The 19,352-nt window shown below is 43.9% G+C and overlaps 1 pseudogene; it reads left to right on the top strand.

Moving 5' to 3' along the window:
* The first annotated feature begins 874 nt into the window (after positions 1–874).
* LOC125506083 lies at positions 875–1,718 on the top strand (annotated as a pseudogene).
* Positions 1,719–19,352: the final 17,634 nt, after the last annotated feature.

Genomic DNA, 19,352 nt, shown 5'->3' with positions numbered 1-19,352 from the left:
AATCTGGTGGAATGTACTTCCTCCGTTCCTAAATATATGTTTTTTAGAGATTTCAAATCGTAAAAAAAAGTACCTCAAGAAGAACCAATGGAGTAGCGACACAAAGCACACCGTCCTGGAAAAATACACAGGAGCTCCTGTGTGCTCCACACCCCTATACAAATATTAATTGTAAAAATACTATTTTTTAAACTGAAATTTGGGGATATCAAACGTGTGTTCTCAATCTATATCCGTGTGAAATTTCGTGAACAAATACCAGGAAACGTAGCGAAGGAAATACTATTCAAACAAAAATTCATCCAAACATTTTCTTCTTTATACATAGAATTTTTTTGTCTTTTTGCCGCAAATACGTTTTCTAGTATTTTTTCATGAAATCTCACGCATAATATTTTTTCACGCATAAGTAGATCAGGACCCAGGTTTGGTATCCCAAAATCTCAAATATATTTTCAAATTTCTTAATATTTTTTAAATTTAATGTTCGTACAGAGGTATGGAGCACCAGGTATTACAAATCCGCTTCCCACCGTCTTGTAACTTTTTTGTTCATCTTCAAACTCACCGTCCTGTAATAATTATAAACTGTAACATCAATATAGAACGACGAGCTAATCTGTCAAGTCACCCTTCCAGAACAGTCGAATGCGTACGTGGCCTCCCGCAAAAAAAAAAGAATGCGTACGTGGCGCCACCGACACGTTCCGCTTTGCGACGCGTGCACACGCCCCGGCTATCCCTGTGCCCGCGGCGACCACTTTGCGCCTCCCGACTCACCATGCGTGCACACGTACCCCCTGCGATAGCCACCTGGCCTGCCAAATTCCTTTACGACCCCGGCCTGTCGCTACGGTATAAATATCAACCTGGCAATCCACTTCTCTGCACACAGCGACGACTCACGAGCTTTCTGTCATCCAAACTTACAAAGACCAAAAGCTAAAGCCACAACCGTTTTAGCAAGAGGCAAAGGATGGAGTTCCAAGGGCAGCACGACAACCCCGCCAACCGCGTGGACGAGCACGGCAACCCGTTCCCGCTGGCCGGCGGCGTCGGGGGAGCGCAGGCCGCTCCCGGCACCGGCGGGCAGTTCCAGGCCCGCAGGGAGGAGCACAAGACCGGTGGGATCCTGCATCGCTCCGGCAGCTCCAGCTCCAGCTCGGTATGATTCTCTGTCGACACACACATGTACACATTCATCTGCTTCTGTATGTCTAGATGTTCATTTCCGTGGCTGTACAGTCTTCAGAGGACGACGGCATGGGCGGGAGGAGGAAGAAGGGCATGAAAGAGAAGATCAAGGAGAAGCTCCCCGGCGGCCACAAGGACAACCAGCAGCACATGGCGATGGGGACAGGGACTGGAGGAGCCTACGGGTCGGGAACATGAACTGGTGGAGCCTACGGGCAGCAAGGCCACGCAGGAATGGCCGGCGCCGGCACTGGCACCGGCGAGAAGAAGGGGATCATGGACAAGATTAAGGAGAAGCTGCCGGGACAGCACTGAGGTGCCGGCTCCGGCCGGCTGCTACACGCGTCAAAGCCTTCAAGTTCCGCGTGATCTTTGTTTAATAATAATAAGATGAAGCTGAACGAAAGCTTGTCTCTGATATCATCTGCGTCAGGGACACTTTTCTGTATACAGCGTGCGTTGTGTTTGTTATGTTTTGTGTGTTGTGTCTTCATGTTGAAACAAATTTAGTGCTTGTTTCTCTATATGAGGGTCCTTCTTTTTTACCTTTTTTTACTGGTCAATGAGCCTTTGAGCTAAGGATTAAAATGACACTTTTTCCAGTTATAATGATTATCATGTTTTCAGCAACGATAGTTATAAATTAAATCATATGAACACAAATTAACATTATGTTTTTCATTTTATAGAGCCCACATTCAATGGGTCTTCAATTCAATTAAAATTCAGCACCCGATTTCGACCGATGAACAATTTTGAACGCTCACTCATTCAATACTTTTATAACACTAGTAATAGTGTATGTACAATGCACGTTTATATTAGGTAGAATATTAGTTACACGTTATATTAGATAAAATATATCTAATTACATGACAGTAGGATATTAGTTATATGTTATATTAGATAAAATATATCTAATTACATAACAGGAATAGCGTTGAGTTAAAATATGTTTATAATCAATGATAGTAGTGGGTAATTAAAGCGTTAAAAGTGTTTGGCGCTCAACATTAAAGCGATTTGAATCGCTAGATAACATAATTTAACGGTTGAGATGGTTTGGATCTGTCTATCTGATTCTCTTTATATTGGTATGGATATACTACTATGTTTTCTAATTTTTAAGGTCTCATAATTAATTGAATTCTTTAATTTAGAATTAGCATCTGATTTTAATTTTATAAGAAGCTTCCCAATTCAATTCTTTTAATTCTCTAGGTTTCTTAATTTTGAAGCTCTTTTATTTAATTGAAATATTCAATTTTAAATTTGATTTACGATTTTTCTTTCTTAAGAAGCTCCTCAATTCAATTCTTTTAATTCCTGAAGTTTCCAAATTTTGAAATGCTTTCATTTAACTGAGATATTCAATTTCAAATTTGATTTTTATTTAATTGACAATTTAATTTTAAATATGGTTTTCATTTAATTAAAAATTTTATTTCAAATTTGGTTTATGATTTTGTTGAGTTAACGATTTTTCTAATCAATCAGCAGCAGTCAGCCTATAAGGCCTATAAAAACATACCAGTACTACATTGCCCAGAAAAAAAACATCCTCCCACCACCTAGAATAAGAAACATTACATGACACTGTTGCACCAATATAGTAAATGCACAGATATAGTAAATGTAGCAAATCAATCAGCAATAGTCGGCATATAAAAACATACCAGTACGACGTATTATTCTGCCGACCAAAAAAAAACCATCCTCCCGCCGCCTAGAAAAAGAAACCATAATGTGTCACTGTTGCATTAATATAGTAAATGCATCGATATAGTAAATGTAGGAACGTCAAAATTTTCTCATATAAATATGTCGATTAGCGGATAGCAGAAAATCACAACGAAAAGCCTATCAAATCATTCCATTATGAATAAACATAAAATACACTGCATCATCTTCCTCACCTGCAAAACTAAATATTCCACGGTAAATATAAAGGGTATTAACTTTTGAAAAGACAAATTTCTTTAACTTTGACCAAGTTCAGAGGAAGATATTCACAATATTAAACAAAAAAAGTATAAAATTTCATTCAACGACGAATCTAATCATATCGACTTGATATTATAGATTTTAATATATTTTCTACAAGTTTGATCAAACTTAGAAGGATTGACCTTAAAAAGTAATTACCTTATATTTTTTTAAAAAGCCCAACAACACCAACAACGCAGCAGAAGCGTGCCCAACCATTCTGGTACAATACACTATGCTTTGTAGTTTTTAAGGCCTCACAATCAACTCATGTCTCCAACTAAAATTTGGTCACCGGATTTGTCCAGGTCAAAAAATTCTCAAGGATATCTCCCATTTAATTAGTTTAATTCATTATGTTTCCTAATTTCAAAGCTCTTTCATTCGATTGATGTATTCAGTTTTGTATTTTGGTTTACGATGTTACAAATCAATTGCAACAACAGACATATAAAAACATATCAACCCCGCCCACCCTACCACCTCCTAGAAAAATGAAGCATCATCATGTGATACTATATCATCAATATAGTAGATGCAACCATCGAAGAGAAATTTCGCCACACAAATATGGTTTAGTTAGCGGATAACATAGAATCACACCGCAAAAGCACACCAAATAACCCCATTATAAATAAACATAAACACACTTCATCATCTCTCCCGCCCGCCAAACTAAATATTCTATCAGTCCCAAAATAATCCGTCATCCCCCCACCCGCAAATTTACTTTTTGGAAAGTCAAATTTCTTTAACTTTGACCAAGTTCAAAGCCAAAAATATCGACATCCACAAGCTTAAAAAAATGAAAATCCATTTCATGACGAATCTAATGACACCGATTTGATAATATGGATTTTGATATATTTCTCAACAAATTTGATCAAACTTAAAGAAGTGTGACTTTGCAAAAAAAGTAATGCACCTTATATTTTGAAATAGAGTGAGTAATAAAATTTAAGAATCTCAATAACACCAACGGCGCAGCAAAGCACGCCTAGCCCTTCTAGTATACCTGATAGTCAAATGAGAAGAACCCGTGTATTTTTAATAAAGGCAAAAGATTTGCCCCATTCAATAATTAAGACAAAGAGAGTTGCCTAGTTAATTTACAAAAAACTGGACAAAACTATCACAAACCGCTAAGCCACACACACAAGATATCCTACACACATCACTCTGAATAAAGTGTCGTCGAGGTAGCACATAAGCGCTAATGTCATCACTTCTTCTCGAGCACACATCAATATCATTCCTTTTCCCTGAGCAAGCGAGTTCGACTTCGCCACAGATGACCATTGACCCAACCCACGTCATAGAGGTCATGCAAAGCTACAAGAAGATACATGCCAATCACTCGGCCAACAGGGACAACGCAACTCTGTCTCTTAAGGAGAGCTACAAATGAGAACTATGCAAGGTTGGCACCACAGAAAATCGTTGAAGAGCCCATCCACATATCATTGTTACCACCCGTCCCCACCGCCACAACTCCTATTTCACACACAAACAAAAGGCAAACCCATGAACATGTTGGAGAAGAGCCGGCTATCACAACCATTGCCACTTGCGTCGGTCACCCTCATCATCCTCGCCACAAAATCCCTGACGCCATCTCCACATGTCGTTGCCATGACTATAGCCTCCACCAACCTCACGCATCAGTTGGTCCCCCAACCAACATCCACTCCAAGAACGATGCCCCCAAGAGGGAAACAAGACTCATAAACACCACTATCGTTTATCTCGAGGGTATATGGTTTTCACTAGAGTGTACTATGGTAGAAGGTGATCACAACCCCTCCACGACGTCTCAAGGAGAAAATCGGCACTGATGCGGTCGTCGAGCCGCAATGGTGCGAGTTTGAAACTTGCTTTTGACTAGTATGAACCTTAAAGCTTAAAATGAAGATAATAATGCCAGGAATTTTTTTTGTCATTTTTTTCCTTCTGAACAAACAAGGGGTGCTCAAGGCGCAATTCATTTTGCTTTGGGGATATGAATGCACGCACATCTGCGAGTAGGTGATACGTCTCAAATATATCTACAATATTTTTAAGTATTCATACTATAATCACATAATTTTATATGCTTTTGCACAATTTTATATCATATTAATTTGGACTAACATATTAACCCAGTGCCAAAGGCGAGTTCTTGTTTTCTAGTGTTTTGGCATTTTAGTTTTATGGAACGAAAAAACCTAAAAAAATATCAGAAACTCTTTTATGCCAAAAGACTCCCGCAGCGGAACCTTGGGGTCCACCAGTTGCATGCGGGGCCCCTGGCCACACGGTGGGGCCGCATGGAGGTTCCTTAAGTCGGCTGGGGCCCTAATTTACTGCAAGAAAGCTATAAAAATAGTAAAAACTCAGTAAAAGTGGCCAGAATTGCAGATCTCCGATTATTTAAGATATGGTGTTTCGGGGCAGAAGAGTACCAAAAGTTGGAGACAAAAAACAAAGATCCCATCTAGGGGAGAGCTCCCTCTCTCTGGAGGGTCAAGGAAGAAGAAAGGAGGGCGCCCCTTTCCCCTCTCCTTAGGTGGCGCCGGAATGCCGCTGAGGACATGCATATATGCCCCCCATCTTCATCACCATCACCAACAACTTCTTCCTCTGTTCTCATGGTGATGTGCTAGTAGTTCATCCTCGAGGCTGAGAGTACATACTAGTAGCTATGTGTTTGATATATCTCTCACATGTTCTTTAAAGTTTCTGATCTTAATTGTATCATGAGTTTAATTAATATAGTTGGATCTGTAGGGATCTATGGTAGGGTGCATCGACTGCAAATTAAAATTTCCTACGCGTAGAACAACCAAGAACATGCTATGGGAGATGGATCATAGTTCGTTACCACTAGACGCGCAGTGCCGTGCAACAGAAGAAGAGTTGGGGCAGCACGTTCACGTGGATCGTCTCCTCCTCGTCCGATCTCCCTCGAACAGCCGGTCGTCGGTTCCCACGTACAAGTTCGCCGGAGCGGCGCAAGTGCACCTCCTCTAACGGTATCCATGCGTGCAGGAGGAACGTCGTGCGGCGGACTGCTAGGTCCGATCACACAACCGACGGTGAGTGGAGGTGTCTATTCGCAACACATGCAAACCCTAGTGACAGCGATGAAGTGATCAACCGCATGAGTGTGCTGCACCCCACTTTATATAGGCGTCCGTCGCGGGCTCAACATTTGGGCCTCGCACGGACCCTAAGGTACATAAGTCTACTCGGCCACAATCTGAATATAGCTCGGATCACATACGACTAGTGTCCTCGGATCCGACCTCGTAGGTTCCTTCCCTTAAGCACGGGACCCCTTAGGTTCAAGCCGGCTCGGTCGCAGTTCGGATCACCTCCGAACTACTGTTGGGGATCGTAGCAGAAATTTAAAATTTTCTACGCATCACCAAGTCTATGGAGTAATCTAGCAACAAGGGGAAGGAGAGTGCATCTACATACCCTTGTAGATCGCTAAGCGGAAGCGTTGCAAGAACGCGGATGAAGGAGTCGTACTCGTAGCGATTCAGATCGCGGTTGATTCCGATCTAAGCGCCGAACAACGGCGCCTCCGCGTCGTGCAGCCCGGTGACGTCTCCTACGCCTTGATCCAACAAGGGGAGAAGGAGAGGTTGGGGAAGACTCCGTCTAGCAGCAGCACGATGGCGTGGTGGTGGAGGAGGAGCGCGGGACTCCAGCAGGGCTTTGCCAAGCACTACAAGAGACGAGGAGGGAGAGAGGTAGGGCTGCGCCAACAGGGGAAGAACTTCGTGTGTTGGGCTGCCCCTTTGCCTCCACTATATATAGGGGGAGAGGGAGGGCTGCACCCCCACCTAGGGTTCCCACCCCAAGGGGTGCGGCAGCCCTAGATCCCATCTAGGGTGGCGGCCACAAGGGGGAGAGGGGGAAGCGCACCTGGGGGGGGGGGCTTAGGGCCCATCTGCCCTAGGGTTTGCCCCCTTCCCCTCTAGGAGGCGCCTTAGGCCTTGGTGGGAGGCGCCCCAGCCCACCTAGGGGCTGGTCCCTTCCCAGTATTGGCCCATGTAGGCCTCCGGGGCCCGTGGCCCCTCCCGGTGGACCCCCGGACCCCTCCGGTGGTCCCGGTACACTACCAGTGATGCCCGGAACACTTCCGGTGGCCAAAACCATACTTCATATATATATATATATATCAATCTTTACCTCCGGACCATTCCGGAACTCCTCGTGACGTCCGGGATCTCATCCGGGACCCCGAACAACATTCGGTAACCGCGTACGTACTTTCCCTATAACCCTAGCGTCATCGAACCTTAAGTGTGTAGACCCTACGGGCTCGGGAGTCATGCAGACATGGCCGAGACAACTCTCTGGTCAATAACCAACAGCGGGATCTGGATACCCATGTTGGCTCCCACATGCTCCACAATGATCTCATCGGATGAACCACGATGTCAAGGATTCAATCAATCCCGTATACAATTCCCTTTGTCTATCAGTACGATACTTGCCCGAGGTTCGATCGTCGGTATCCCGATACCTTGTTCAATCTCGTTACCGGCAAGTCTCTTTACTCGTTCCATAACACATCATCCCGTGATCAACTCCTTGGTCACATTGTGCACATTATGATAATGTCCTACCGAGTGGGCCCAGAGATACCTCTCCGTTACACGGAGTGACAAATCCCAGTCTCGATTCGTGCCAACCCAACAGACACTTTCGGAGATACCTGTAGTGAACCTTTATAGCCACCCAGTTACATTGTGACGTTTGGCACACCCAAAGCACTCCTACGGTATCCGGGAGTTGCACAATCTCATGGTCTAAGGAATTGATACTTGACATTAGAAAAGCTTTAGCAAACGAACTACACGATCTTGTGCTAGGCTTAGGATTGGGTCTTGTCCATCACATCATTCTCCTAATGATGTGATCCCGTTATCAACGACATCCAATGTCCATGGTCAGGAAACCGTAACCATCTATTGATCAACGAGCTAGTCAACTAGAGGCTTACTAGGGACATGGTGTTGTCTATGTATCCACACATGTATCTGAGTTTCCTATCAATACAATTCTAGCATGGATAATAAACGATTATCATGAACAAGGAAATATAATAATAACCAATTTATTATTGCCTCTAGGGCATATTTCCAACAGTCTCCCACTTGCACTAGAGTCAATAATCTAGTTCACATCGCCATGTGATTAACACTCACAGGTCACATCGCCATGTGACCAACATCCAAGAGTCTACTAGACTCAATGATCTAGTTCACATCACTATGTGATAAACACTCAAAGAGTTCTGGGTTTGATCATGTTATGCTTGTGAGAGAGGTTGTAGTCAATGGGTCTTGCCATATTTAGATCCCTATGTATTTCGCAAAACTTTATGTCATATCGTAGATGCTGCTACCACGTTCCACTTGGAGCTATTCCAAATTGTTGCTCCATTATACGTATCCGGTATCTCTACTCAGAGCTATCCGGATAGGTGTTAAGCTTGCATCGAGGTAACTCTTTACGTCGAACTCTTTATCACCTCCATAACCGAGAAACATTTCCTTATTCCTCTAAGGATAATTTTGAACGCTATCTGGTGATCCACTCCTAGATCACCTTTATACCCTCTTCCCAGACATGTGGCAAGGCACACATCAGGTGCGGTACTCAGAATGGCATACCGTATAGAGCCTATGACAAAAGCATAGGGGACGACCTCTGTCCTTCCTCTGTCTTCTGCCGTGGTCAAGCTTTGAGTCTTACTCAACTTCACACCTTACAACTCAGGTAAGAACCCCTTCTTTGACTGATCTATTTTGAACTCCTTCAAAATCATGTCAAGGTGTGCGTTCTTTGAAAGTATCATCAGGCGTCTTGATCTATCTCTATAGATCTTGATGCCTAATATGTAAGCAGCTTTATCCAGGTCTTCCTTTGAAAAAAACACTCTTCAAACAACCGTTTATGCTTTCCAGAAATTCTACATTATTTCGGATCAACAATATGTCATCCACATATACTTATCAGAAATGTTGTAATGCTTCCACTCACTTTCTTGTAAATACAAGTTTCTAGCAAACATTGTATAAACCTAAAAACTTTGATCACTCCATCAAAGAATATATTCCGACTCCGAGATGCTTGCTCCAGTCCATAGAAGGATTGCTGGAGCCAGCATACCTTTTAGCATCCTTAGGATCGACAAAACCTTTTATTGTATCACATACAACTTCTTCTTACGAAAACTGGTAAGAAAACTTGTTTTGACATCCATCTGTCAGATTTCATAATCGAAAAATATAGCTAATGCTAACATGATTCCGACGGACTTAAGCATCGCTACGGGTGAGAAATTCTCATCGTAGTCAACTCCTTGAACTTGTGAAAAGACTCTTTCCCACCAGTCGAGCTTCATAGACGGTAACATTACCGCCCACATCCGTCTTCTTCTTAAAGATCCATTTATCTCAATGGCTTGCCGATCATCGGGCAAGTCCACCAAAGTCCATACTTTGTTCTGATACATGGATCCTATCTCGGATTTCATGGATTCTAACCATTTGTCAGAATACGGGCCCACCATCGCTTCTCCATAGCTCGTAGGTTCATTGTTGTCTAACAACATGATATCTAAGAGAGGATTGCCGTACACTTCAGGAGTAGTACATATCCTTGTCGACCTATGAGGTTCGATAGCAACTTGATCCGAAGCTTCATGATCACTATCATTAACTTCCTCTTCAACAGACATAGGTGCCACAGAAAACATCTTTCTGTGTTGCATCACTCTCTGGTTGAAATAAAGGTTCGACAACCTCATCAAGTTCTATCTTCCTCCCACTCAATTCTTTCAAGAGAAACTCCTTCTCGAGAAAGGACCCGTTCTTTGCGACAAACAATTTGCCCTCGGATCTGAGATAGAAGGTATACCCAACTGTCATCTTTGGGTATCCTATGAAGATGTGTTTGTCCGCTTTTGGGTTCGAGCTTCTCCGGCTGAAGCCTTAAGCATCGCAGCCCCAAACATTAAGAAACGACAATTTTGGTTTCATGCCAAACCAATGTTCACACGACGTCGTCTCAACAGACTTAGATGGTGTCCTTTCTAAAGTGAATGCAGCTGTCTCTAATGCATAACCTCAAAATAATAGCAGTAGATCAGCAAGAGACATCATAGATCACATCATATCTCATAAGGTTCGATTATGACGTCCGGATAGACCATTACGCTGTGGTGTTCCAGGTGGATTCAACTGCGAAACAATTCCACAATGTCTTAAGTGATTGCCAAACTCATAACTCAGAAATTCTCATCGATCAGATCGTAGGAATTTGATCTTCTTGTTATGATGGTTCTTAACTTCACTCTGAAACCGCTTGAACTTTTCAAATGTTTCAGACTTGTGCTTCATTAAGTAAATATACCTATATCTACTCAAATCGTCAGTGAAGATGAGAAAATAGTGATATCCACCGCACGCTTCAATTCTCATTGGATCACACGCATCAGCATGTATGATTTCCAACAAGTCACTTGCCCGTTTCATTGTGCTTGAAAATGGGGTCTTAGTCATCCTGCCCATGAGGCATGGCTCGCATGTGTCAAGCGATTCAAAAACAAGTGACTCCAAACATCCATCGACATGGAGTTTCTTCATGCATCTTACGCCAATATGACCTAAGCGACAGTGCCACAAGAAAGTGGTACTATCGTTATTAACTCTACATATTTTGGCGTGAACATGTGTATTACTACGACCGAGATTCAATGAACCATTCACATAGGGTGCATGACCATGAAAGGTATTATTCATGTAAACAGAATAACCATTATTCTCTAACTTAAATGAATAACCGTATTGCAATGAACATGATCTAATCATATTCATGCTCAACGTAGACACCTGATAACATTTATCTAGGTTCAATACTAATCCCGAAGGCAGATGGAGCGTGCAATGGTGATCTCAATCAACTTTGGAAACACTTCCAACACACATCGTCACCTCGCCCTTAGCCAGTCTCCGTTTAGTCCGTAGCTTTTGCTTCAAGTCACCAATAATAGTAACTGAACCGGTATCCAATACCCAGGTGCTACCAGGAGTACTAGTGAGGTACACATTGATAACCCGTATATACTTTGTTGAAGTTTCCAGCCTTCTTATCAACCAAGCATTTGGGGTAATTCCGCTACCAGTGACCGTTCCCCTTACAATAGAAGCACTTAGTCTCGGGTTTGGGTTCAACCTTGGGTTCCTTCACTGGAGCGGCAACTGGTTTGCCATCCATGAAGTTTCCCTTCTAGCCCTTGCCCTTCTTGAAACCAGTGGTCTTGTTAAACCATCAACACTTGATGCTCCTTCTTGATTTCTACCTGTTGCAGTCTTAAGCATCGCGAACAGCTCCGGGATCATCTCCATCCCTTGCATGTCATAGTTCATCACGAAGATCTAGTAGCTTAGTGATAGTGACTAGAGAACTCTATCAATCACTATCTTATCTGGAAGTTTAACTCCCACTTGATTTAAGTGATTGTAGCACCCAGACATTCTGAGCACATGCTCACTAGCTGAGCTATTCTCCTCCATCTTGTTGGCAAAAGAACTTGTCAGAGGTCTCATACCTCTCAACACGGGCATGAGCCTGAAATCCCAATTTCAGCTCTTGGAACATCTCATATGTCTCTATGGCGTTCAAAACGTCATTGGAATCCCGATTCTAAGCCGTAAAGTATGGTGCACTAAACTATCAAGTAGTCATCAGGATGTGTCTGTCAGGTGTTCACAACATCCACAGACGACGTTGTAGGGGTTTGCACATCGAGCGGTGCATCAAAGACGTAAGCCTTCTGTGTAGCAGTGAGGACACTCCTCGGACTACGGACCTAGTCCGCATCATTGCTTACAATATCTTTCAACTTAATCTTTCTCTAGGAACGTATTGAAACAGGGAGCTACAACGTGAGCTATTTATCTACAACATATTTGCAAACACAATTTAGACTATGTTCATGATAATTGAGTTCATCTAATCAAATTATTTAATGAACTCCCACTCAGATAGACATCCCTCTAGTCATCTAAGTGAAACATGATCCGAATCGACTAGGCCGTGTCCGATCATCACGTGAGACGGACTAGTCAACATCGGTGAACATCTTCATGTTGATCGTATCTTCTATACGACTCATGCTCGACCTTTCGGTCTTCCGTGTTCCGAGGCCATGTCTGTACATGCTAGGCTCGTCAAGTCAACCTAAGTGTATTGCGTGTGTAAATCTGGCTTACACCCGTTGTATTCGAACGTTAGAATCTATCACACCCGATCATCACGTGGTGCTTCGAAACAACGAACCTTCGCAACGGTGCACAGTTAGGGGGAACACTTTCTTGAAATTATTGTGAGGGATCATCTTATTTAAGCTACCGTCGTTCTAAGCAAATAAGATGTAAAACATGATAAACATCACATGCAATCAAATAGTGACATGATATGGCCAATATCATTTTGCTCCTTTTGATCTCCATCTTCGGGGCTCCATGATCATCATTGTCACCGGCATGACACCATGATCTCCATCATCGTGTCTTCTTGAAGTTGTCTCGTCATCTATTACTTCTACTACTATGGCTAACGCTTTAGCAATAAAGTAAAGTAATTACATGACGTTTATGTTGACACGCAGGTCATAAATAAATTAAGACAACTCCTATGGCTCCTGCCGGTTGTCATACTCATCGACATGCAAGTCATGATTCCTATTACAAGAACATGATCAATCTCATACATCACATATATCATTCATCACATCCTTTTGGCCATATCACATCACAAGGCATATGCTGCAAAAACAAGTTAGACGTCCTCTAATTGTTGTTGCAAGTTTTTACGTGGCTGCTATAGGTTTCTAGCAAGAACGTTTCTTACCTACGCCAAAACCACAACGTGATATGCCAATTTCTATTTACCCTTCATAAGGACCCTTTTCATCGAATCCGATCCGACTAAAGTGGGAGAGACAGACACCCGCTAGCCACCTTATGCAACTAGTGCATGTCAGTCGGTGGAACCAGTCTCACGTAAGAGTACGTGTAAGGTCGGTCCGGGCCGCTTCATCCCACGATGCCGCCGAATCAAGATAAGACTAGTAACGGCAAGTAAATTGACAAAATCGACGCCCACAACTACTTTGTGTTCTACTCGTGCATAGAAACTAGACCTAGCTCATGATGCCACTGTTGGGGATCGTAGCAGAAATTTAAAATTTTCTACGCATCACCAAGATCAATCTATGGAGTAATCTAGCAACGAGGGGAAGGAGAGTGCATCTACATACCCTTGTAGATCGCTAAGCGGAAGCGTTGCAAGAACGCGGATGAAGGAGTCGTACTCGTAGCGATTCAGATCGCGGTTGATTCCGATCTAAGCGCCGAACACGGCGCCTCCGCGTTCAACACACGTGCAGCCCGGTGACGTCTCCTACGCCTTGATCCAGCAAGGGGAGAAGGAGAGGTTGGGAAGACTCCGTCCAGCAGCAGCACGACGGCGTGGTGGTGGTGGAGGAGCGCGGGACTCCAGCAGGGCTTCGCCAAGCACTACGAGAGACGAGGAGGGAGAGAGGTAGGGCTGCGCCAACAGGGGAAGAACTTCGTGTGTTGGGCTGCCCCTTTGCCTCCACTATATATAGGGGGAGAGGGAGGGCTGCGCCCCCACCTAGGGTTTCCACCCCAAGGGGTGCGGCAGCCCTAGATCCCATCTAGGGTGGCGGCCACAAGGGGGAGAGGGGGAGGCGCACCTGGGGTGGGCCTTAGGGCCCATCTGCCCTAGGGTTTGCCCCCTTCCCCTCTTGGAGGCGCCTTGGGCCTTGGTGGGAGGCGCCCCAGCCCACCTAGGGGCTGGTCCCTTCCCACTATTGGCCCATGTAGGCCTCCGGGGCCGGTGGCCCCTCCGGTGGACCCCCGGACCCCTCCGGTGGTCCCGGTACACTACCGGTGATGCCGAACACTTCCGGTGGCCAAAACCATACTTCCTATATATCAATCTTTACCTCCGGACCATTCCGGAACTCCTCGTGACGTCCGGGATCTCATCCGGGACTCCGAACAACATTCGGTAACCGCGTACATACTTTCCCTATAACCCTAGCGTCATTGAACCTTAAGTGTGTAGACCCTACGGGTTCGGGAGTATGCAGACATGGCCGAGACAACTCTCCGGTCAATAACCAACAGCGGGATCTGGATACCCATGTTGGCTCCCACATGCTCCACGATGATCTCATCGGATGAACCACGATGTCAAGGATTCAATCAATCCCGTATACAATTCCCTTTGTCTATCGGTATGATACTTGCCCGAGATTCGATCGTCGGTATCCCGATACCTTGTTCAATCTCGTTACCGGCAAGTCTCTTTACTCGTTCCGTAACACATCATCCCGTGATCAACTCCTTGATCACATTGTGCACATTATGATGATGTCCTACCGAGTGGGCCCAGAGATACCTCTCCGTTACACGGAGTGACAAATCCCAGTCTCGATTCGTGCCAACCCAACAGACACTTTCGGAGATACTGTAGTGCACCTTTATAGCCACCCAGTTACGTTGTGACGTTTGGCACACCCAAAGCACTCCTACGGTATCCGGGAGTTGCACAATCTCATGGTCTAAGGAAATGATACTTGACATTAGAAAAGCTTTAGCATACGAACTACACGATCTTGTGCTAGGCTTAGGATTGGGTCTTGTCCATCACATCTTTCTCCTAATGATGTGATCCCGTTATCAACGACATCCAATGTCCATGGTCAGGAAACCGTAACCATCTATTGATCAACAAGCTAGTCAACTAGAGGCTTACTAGGGACATGGTGTTGTCTATGTATCCACACATGTATCTGAGTTTCCTATCAATACAATTCTAGCATGGATAATAAACGATTATCATGAACAAGGAAATATAATAATAACCAATTTATTATTGCCTCTAGGGCATATTTCCAACAGTCTCCCACTTGCACTAGAGTCAATAATCTAGTTCACATCACCATGTGATTAACACTCACAGGTCACATCGCCATGTGACCAACATCCAAGAGTATACTAGACTCAATGATCTAGTTCACATCACTATGTGATAAACACTCAAAGAGTTCTGGGTTTGATCATGTTATGCTTGTGAGAGAAGTTGTAGTCAATGGGTCTTGCCATATTTAGATCCCTATGTATTTCGCAAAACTTTATGTCATATCGTAGATGCTGCTACCACGTTCCACTTGGAGCTATTCCAAATTGTTGCTCCATTATACGTATCCGGTATCTCTACTTAGAGCTATCCGGATAGGTGTTAATCTTGCATCGACGTAACTCTTTACGTCAAACTCTTTATCACCTCCATAACCGAGAAACATTTCCTTATTCATCTAAGGATAATTTTGACTGCTATCTGGTGATCCACTTCTAGAGCACCTTTGTACCCTCTTGCCAGACATGTGGCAAGGCACACATCAGGTGCGGTACTCAGAATGGCATACCGTATAGAGCCTATGACAAAAGCATAGGGGACGACCTTCTTATCTTGGGTGACCGTTCCCCTTTGGGGTAATTCCGCTACCAGTGACCGTTCCCCTTACAATAGAAGCACTTAGTCTCGGGTTTGGGTTCAACCTTGGGTTCCTTCACTGGAGCGGCAACTGGTTTGCCATCCATGAAGTTTCCCTTCTAGCCCTTGCCCTTCTTGAAACCAGTGGTCTTGTTAAACCATCAACACTTGATGCTCCTTCTTGATTTCTACCTGTTGCGGTCTTAAGCACCGTGAACAGCTCCGGGATCATCTCCATCCCTTGCATGTCATAGTTCATCACGAAGATCTAGTAGCTCAGTGATGGTGACTAGAGAACTCTATCAATCACTATCTTATCTGGAAGTTTAACTCCCACTTGATTTAAGTGATTGTAGCACCCAGACATTCTGAGCACATGCTCACTAGCTGAGCTATTCTCCTCCATCTTGTTGGCAAAAGAACTTGTCAGAGGTCTCATACCTCTCAACACGGGCATGAGCTTGAAATCCCAATTTCAGCTCTTGGAACATCTCATATGTCTTATGGCGTTCAAAACGTCATTGGAATCCCGATTCTAAGCCGTAAAGTATGGTGCACTAAACTATCAAGTAGTCATCAGGATGTGTCTGTCAGGTGTTCAGAACATCCACAGACGACGTTGTAGGGGTTTTCACATCGAGCGGTGCATCAAAGATGTAAGCCTTCTGTGTAGCAGCGAGGACACTCCTCGGACTACGGACCCAGTCCGCATCATTGCTTACAATATCTTTCAACTTGGTCTTTCTCTAGGAACGTATTGAAACAAGGAGCTACAACGTGAGCTATTTATATACAACATATTTGCAAAGACAATTTAGACTATGTTCATGATAATTAAGTTCATCTAATCAAATTATTTAATGAACTCCCACTCAGATAGAACGTATGTTGTACTAGAGACTCACAGATGACATATCGCTGCGTCTCATAGTTGGGTCTGTCCGACTCGGACCTTATCTCAACTCGGATCCGACTACGTCGAATCCAACCATATCCTTTCGAGTCCATATTATCTGGTTAGCATCCAATGCTCCATGGCTACTGAGACCAAGCCATCGACCGTGTCATATGCTAGTCTAGTCGGCTGCACGTCCACACAGCCCTTTCAACCAGGGATCTTTGCTACCTCTTGAGCACTGCGTTGGTTTTCCCCGAAGAGGAAGGGATGATGCAGCAAAGTAGCGTAAGTATTTCCCTTAGTTTTTGAGAACCAAGGTATCAATCCAGTAGGAGGCTACGCGCGAGTCCCTTGTACCTGCACAAAACAAATAAATCCTCGCAACCAACGCAAATAGGGGTTGTCAATCCCTATAAGGCCAGTTACGAGAGTGATATCTGATAGATATGATAAGGTAATATTTTTGGTATTTTTATGATAAAGATGCAAAGTAAAATAAAGGTAAAGTAAATAGAAAAGGAAATAACTAAGTAGTAGGAGATCAATATGATAAAGATACCCGGGGGCCATAGGTTTCACTAGTGGCTTCTCTCAAGAGCATAAGTATTCTACGGTGGGTGAACAAATTACTGTTGAGCAATTGACAGAATTGAGCATAGTTATGAGAATATCTAGGTATGATCATGTATATAGGCATCATGTCCGAGATAAGTAGACCGACTCCTTCCTGCTTCTACTACTATTACTCCACTCATCGACCGCTATCCAGCATGCATCTAGAGTATTATGTTAAAAACAGAGTAACGCCTTAAGCAAGATGACATGATGTAGAGGGATAGACTCATGCAATATGAAGAAAACCCAATCTTGTTATCCTCGATGGCAACAATACAATACATGCCTTGCTGCCCTACTGTCACTAGGAAAGGACACCGCAAGATTGAACCCAAAGCTAAGCACTTCTCCCATTGCAAGAAAGATCAATTTAGTAGGCCAAACCAAACTGATAATTCGAAGAGACTTGCAAAGATAACCAATCATACATAAAAGAATTCAGAGAAGATTCAAATATTATTCATAGATAGACTTGATCATAAACCCACAATTCATCGTTCTCAACAAACACACCGCAAAAAGAAGATTACATCGAATAGATCTCCACAAGAGAGGGGGAGAACATTGTATTGAGATCCAAAAAGAGAGAAGAAGCCATCTAGCTACTAACTATGGACCCGTAGGTCTGAGGTAAACTACTCACACTTCATCGAAGGGGCTATGGTGTTGATGTAGAAGCCCTCCGTGATCGATGCCCCCTCCAGCGGAGCTCCGGAACAGGCCCCAAGATGGGATCTCGTGGATACAGAAAGTTGCGGCGATGGAATTAGGGTTTTGGCTCCGTATCTGATCGTTTGAGGGTACGTAGGTATATATAGGAGGAACGAGTACGTCGGTGGAGCAACAGGGGGCCCACGAGGGTGGAGGGCGCGCCTGGGGGGGGTAGGTAGGCGCCCCCCTACCTCGTGGCCTCCTGTTTCCTTTCTTGACGTAGGGTCCAAGTCTCCCGGGTCTTGTTCGTTGAGAAAATCACGTTCCCGAAGGTTTCATTCCGTTCGGACTCTGTTTGATATTCATTTTCTTCGAAACCCTAAAACAGGCAAAAAAACAACAATTCTAGGCTGGGCCTCCGGTTAATAGGTTAGTCCCAAAAATAATATAAAAGTGGATAATAAAGCCCAATAATGTCCAAAACAGTAGATAATATAGCATGGAGCAATCAAAAATTATAGATACGTTGGAGAGGTATCAACCTTTTAGGACAGTCATCATACAATGCATAGTCCCACAAACAAGTCACGTACTTGCTGATACACATCATTGATAATGTCCAAGGACTATCTTTATTAATAAACACATAGGAAATATCATCATACATGATTGCCTCTAGGGCATATCTCCAACAGTCTCCCACGTGCACTAGAGTCAATCAAATAGACATCGAATGCCCATAGCTCTAACATGCCCCTCATGCTTGGATTGTGGAAGCGGCTTAGTCAAGGGATCTGCAACATTTTGCATCCGTGTGAATTTTGCATAACTCAACAATCACCATTCTTTATGATCTTTCGTATTAGGTGATATTTCCAATCTATGTGTCTGGTCTTGTGGTGATCCCTCGACTCCTTCGCTTGTGCGATGGCACCAGAATTATCACAATAAAGGTCCAATGGTTTTACCGAGGCTGGGAAAATACCAAGATCATCCAGAAAGTTCCGGATCCAAACACCTTCCTTTGCAGCTTCACAAGCCGCAATGTATTCGGCTTCTGTCGTAGAATCAGCCACCGTATCATGCTTGGAACTCATCCAGCTCACTGCTCCTCTGTTCATGACATACACGAATCCGGACTGTGATCAGCAATCATCTATGTCGGTTTGGAAACTAGCATCGGCATATCCTCGTACGACGAACTTTTTCTCACCTCCATAAACTAGGAACATCTCTTTAGTCCTTTTCAGGTACTTCAAAATAGTCTTTGCCGCTGCCCAGTGACTCTCACCTGGGTTGTCCTGGTATCTACTTGTTAGGCTTATTGCAAAAGCAACAACATCAGGCCGTGTACATATCATGGCATACATGATGGATCCAATTGCCGAGGCAAACGGAATCCGACTCATCCTGCTTC

This window comes from Triticum urartu, chromosome 5 (assembly GCF_003073215.2).
Source record: "Triticum urartu cultivar G1812 chromosome 5, Tu2.1, whole genome shotgun sequence".
NCBI lineage: Eukaryota > Viridiplantae > Streptophyta > Magnoliopsida > Poales > Poaceae > Triticum > Triticum urartu.
This window is presented reverse-complemented; position numbering and strand designations above follow the sequence as displayed.